The following is a 5,334-nucleotide window of genomic DNA, read 5'->3' on the forward strand; positions in this document are numbered from 1 at the left end:
CCCCCTTTTTCCTCCTCTATTATTGTTTTGAGAGATTCTGACTGCAAGGATCACTGGAGGTCTGGAGGAAGGTAGGCATATTGACGGATAGCTTTTAATCCTTTATTTGTTATCCCTTTGGCACCTGTTTTTTGACATGTCTGGCTGATTTAACAGGCTTGCTGTCACACTCATACCTGACCAAGAACAATGTATCAAAAGATTAATTAAAAAAGATGGCAAAAATGGATATTCATTAAATCAGTTAACAGTCTGGGGCCTCCATAGTTACTTAAATGGAAATAGGGCATGGATAGCCTGGTCTGTCTGGGCAGATGGGAGAACAGGGAAATAGGGGTATGTTTTCTTACTTAGCTCTGCCACTACCCCCCTGCGAGTGAAATTCAACTTGAAATCTGATGACAATTTTAAGTCCCACACAAATTGAGTAAGACTTCCATGCACTTGCTGTCTGCAGAGGGGCATTTCATCCTCCCTAGCCCTGGACAAGTAATGGAAGTCTCAATGCTTAAAAATATCATGGCTTTTGGAGGCAATTAGGACGTCTGGTCCCTACAGTGGAATCGAAACCCTGGTTTAAGCAGCTGAGCTCCTTGTGCTTACGTGGTGGCAACTATGTGGTGCTGCGGAGGGATGGCAAATACAATAGTTGGACTGAGTCTTAAATCCAGCTCCTTCCCAGGGTGGCAAGGGGGCATGCCCTGCTGCTCTGGGGCAGCCCTCCCTAAGCCTTTTGGGATAAACCAGGTATGGCATTCCCGGCAGGAGCCCAGGTAGCACTGGTTAGTGTAAATACGCACCGCTGAGTCATATGGCACAGTCACACTCCTCCAGTCACCCAGGAGAGGTTTCTGCTGCTACAAATGGCCTCTGGAGAGAAGGCACAAGCAGGTTTTGTAGCAGAGATGAGAACCCAGGGCTTCTCCCCGCTTTAGGCAACTGCAGCCAGTTTTCTTCACAGCTTCACAAGGAGAGACTTGGAGGAGCCCCTGTGCAAAACAGCCCCCAGTCTGGTGGTTTGGATGCTCAATGGGGAAAAAGAAGTCTTTGTCCCTGTTTTACCCTGCCAAGGGGAGAGTACAAGGGACTTCCTCTCCTGCGGCTGGGACCACTGCTTCACTTGCCGGTGGGTCCTACAAATGAACAGAACTGGCACTTTCAGCTCTGTGTTAAACACAATGGCTGTTGTCTTTTGCAAGGACCTTCATCCTGTCCGTATAAGTGACATGGGCTCTTAGGAAGCTGCCCCAAGGACTAGTAGGTGAAGGAGTAACCTGGCCAGGCAGGAGTGCACTGGGTGCTGGACTCCACCTCACCCAGACAGGCCACCCTCAGCAGCGCATCTCCAAGTGCCTGGGGAACATCAGAATAAAATAGTGAGTCAGGACCTCGCAGGACTAAGTGCCAGGTGAACCACAGTTTCCCAAGATCAGATTTTATGATTTGCATGCCTCAGTTCCCCCAAATCTCACAAGAAGCACACAGGCTTTTTCACATCCATCTCTTAAAATTTGATAAGCAGCGTTTCTGCGCATTTCACCTTCTCCAGCTGAATTCTGCTGGAAGCCACCAGTGGTCAGTGGTGGAAATTTTAATTACTGGCAGCTTGTTTTATAAGCCACAGAGCCAGATGGAGCCAATTCCATAATCCTGAAATATAAATAATGTATTATTTAATACAGATTCTGAAGTCCCTTCAGGCTTGCAAATCAGCCAGTAAATAGCTTTTTGTTTTAGACATACTGAACACTGTAATCACCTGATGTCATTTTGAACAGTGATTAAGTATTCAGTTTACAAGACAGATGGAGACTCATTACAGTCAATCAGAGAGGAATTACATGAACCTAAATTGCAGGTATTTATCACAGTTTCTCAAAAGAATATTTTACTAGCTATTTTGAAAGAAAAATCTGCTTCTTTGTTATTCTGTAACAGTACTGCCTTCTTTATAAAGAACTTCTAATGAGATCTTTTTCCAATCCTAATGTTTTATGGTAATCTGACTGCACTATGTCATCATGGGTCACTGTGAAATTAGATAGTGAGTGTGATAAATATATCTTATACTGGCAATTTCTTAGCAATCTATTTTAAGTTTTTGCCTTTGTGATGACTAGAATGAGAGAAAGCTTTACTTTAGATAATGCAATAGGAACTGATTCAGCAGCCAGTGACTTCCAGTACGCTGGCTAGAAAAAAACAAAAACAAAAAATCAGCAAGAAAAAGTAGTATTTGATATGCTTAGTTTGTCATGTTTGCTTAGCGTGGAAAATCTTGGGAATTTTCCAGTAATTTAGAGCTCAGTGACATAATACAAAGTACACTTAGTTAAAAACACACAGATTCAATTTTTTATGATTGCAGTTTTTAATGATTTCAATTCCACCCATCTTTGTAAGTTTTGTACTATATTTATCTTTTTTACAAGATTGCCTAAGCTGTAATAAGGCTGCCAAAAGCCAATATTGGGGTAATGCTAATACACTGTTGCAGAGGAATTGGAATAAAATTATTTCCATTTAGCCAAGGATTTCAGAGTGAAATATTAAGTAGCATCACGACTAGATTTAGAGAGAGAAAACCAGGCTGAGACTGCTTTTCAGAAACTTGCTTAACATTTTTTTTCCCTGAAATTCTTTACAGCACAGGAGCCCAATGCTATTGGCTCCAGCTGTAACACGAGGGGCTCCTATTGCTTTAAGATAAAGTTTTATTATTGGTTGAACAAATCACAGTCAGACTCCGCTAATCAATAACCTTTGCATCACGAATGACTTACAGTAAAGCTCCTGTTTTAACTCCCTGCTTTCAGTAACAGTGTGTTTCTCTTCTAGGTTATTTGGCATTATTCATATTTAGAGTGAGAGGTTGTGTTTTGTACTCACTCTTTGTGAAGATATAATTTACAAGAGCATTCCCTGAAATGTCACAGTCAACCTCAGTTTCATTAAGAGGCGTTGGTATTCCAAGACAACTGGAATTTGTGTCCAAGTAACAGAGCAGAAAGGTTTGCAGAGAAAAGCGTGTTAATTAAGTAGTTTTGCCTTACAAAAGTAGTTACATTTCCATAGGAAGAAGGGAGCAGTTTTGTCTTCATTTTCTTTATTCCACACAGAGAATTAGATGCAAAGACTCTGAGATAGTGGGCATGCCTTGATGCAGCCTGACGCGCCAGACAGTTTATTACCAAATTTTATTCTGGACTTTACATGTTTCCTGGAATTAACTACCACGTGACCTGCTCTCAGAAGCATTTCAGGGTAGTTTATTAAATAGAGGAAATTGTATAGTCGGTGTCATTTATATGAGACAATAAGCAGTTATAGATTCTGCTACTTGTGATTTTTTGGGAAACATTTTAGTTTTGAGAAACCTTTTCCAGTTTGTCAGGTGAAAAGTGGGATTTGGTCAGAAGAGGAGACCATCAGACCAGCTGACATGCCAACCGTGTCCAGGTTGGACAAATAGCTGATTTGTTCCAAACTCATCCAGAACATTTCTGAATCTCAGTTGCTCACACTGTGATCATTGGCTACATTTTAATTTCTGTCCTGGAAGAACAACTTCCCAAGCCAACCATTTTCTGCAGGTCAGAATTTTATTTCCCAGTGAGCCTTTTCTAGACTTCAGCAACCATCAGAAAGTATTCCTAAGGCAGCCAAGATATTTGCAGTTCCAAGAGTATTGCAATGTGGGGCTGTGCTTTATTCTGTAGTTGGATCAAAGCATCAGCATTTAAGACAATCCAGTTCTGAAATTCTGGGACTACTTGTACATCTCATCTGAGCTGTACAATGGAACTTCTGCTCCGTTTACATTAGCCTTCGTATTCTGGTTTGTACAGAAGAGGGCGAGAAACCAAAGGACCAAGTGACTTGCTGCAGCTTACGCAGAGACATAAAACCAGCCATAACCAGAACCTCATTTAGTGCTGCATGTTTTAGGTAAAATTAGATTTGCAGCATTAGTTGCTCTGTTTTGTTGCATATTGTAAGGGATTTGGCAGAAGGTTGGTTTATGTGACAGAGAGCTGAGTTATAAATAATAATGTTTTGTTCCTACAGGTGATGCTTTACAAATAAAATGACTGAAGGAGAAATAGTCTGAAAATAAAGTGCCACATATCTGAGTTCAAAATGTACTAATTTATAACATTAAGGCAGGTCAGCACGCATTTTGAAACATTTCTTAGAAGACTTTAATTTCCCCCAGACAATGTACGTTGCCCACGTGGAGATGAATTTTCGCTGTCCTTGAAAACCTTGTAAACCAGAGCTGGTGGAAAGTTGTGCTGTCAGTCGTCCCAAAGAGCGTGGTTCTATGAAGTACCCACTGACCAAGAACACTGGCCCCTCAGAAAACTTTCCTAAACTTCATGAAGGGTGCTGCCCTGTGGGAGACACTGCTGCAAATTTCAGTTCTGCTCAATTTGGATTATTCAGGAGTGAAAAGCTTTCCTTCTTAGCAAGCAGAATAAGCTCGTGTATCAGGCTCTCCCAAAAACTGAGATCCTACCTAGAGGCTGCAAAGCGTGACGCACCTGTGGGCCGTTTTCCCTTGAGCTTTGCAAGAGGTTTGAGGTTTTCTTTGAAATAAATTCTGCACCTTGAGAGCTGCTGTGAGGCAGGAGAGTGCTTTGCAACCGGGAGGGCAGGGTCAGTAGGCAGAAAGTGCCGGTCTTCCTGGTGGGTATTTCACTTCTGATTCTAGGTGTTTGAGTGTCAGAGGTTTGAAAACAGGTAGCAGATTCACAGAGATTAATCCAGTCAATTAGATCCTGAGAGAAAGAAATAGCCGAACTGAAGAACTTTTTAATACCTATTTGCTTATTTTGTGAAATAAGCGTGAGCGCGATGCATAGGCTGGGCCAAACCTAAAGTAGTTACTTGCCTCCACTGGTGATCTATGGCGGAGTTTGTATGTTTTGATCAGGAACAGATTTCTCTGGCTGGAACCAAGCAGAGCAGGAGCCAAAGGAGGAAAATTGCCTCTGTTAAACCTGTTTGGAGGGCACTGAGAGGTCTAGTAATTAGATATACGTCTAAGTCAGGGCAGCTGTTTGCCTGGGTTTTTTTTTTCTGCTATGTGACTTTTAGCTGCTTGCTCATGTCATATTGCAAGATAATACAGTCACGGAAATGGTTTAAATTGCTTTATGTAAGAAAATTCTAGTCAACCGTGTCACAGTAATGTCCCAAGGCAAATTGCAGCAAAACTTGTAAAAAGGTTTTGCAAATGATTTAGGATGTCATAAACAACGTTTGTCTGGTTTTAGTGATACTGAGATATCATAATTATTCAGGTAAGCCTTTGCCTCTCCCGTGATAACA

Source organism: Aptenodytes forsteri, unplaced genomic scaffold (assembly GCF_000699145.1).
Source record: "Aptenodytes forsteri isolate BGI_AS27 unplaced genomic scaffold, ASM69914v1 Scaffold736, whole genome shotgun sequence".
NCBI classification, from domain to species: Eukaryota; Metazoa; Chordata; class Aves; order Sphenisciformes; family Spheniscidae; genus Aptenodytes; species Aptenodytes forsteri.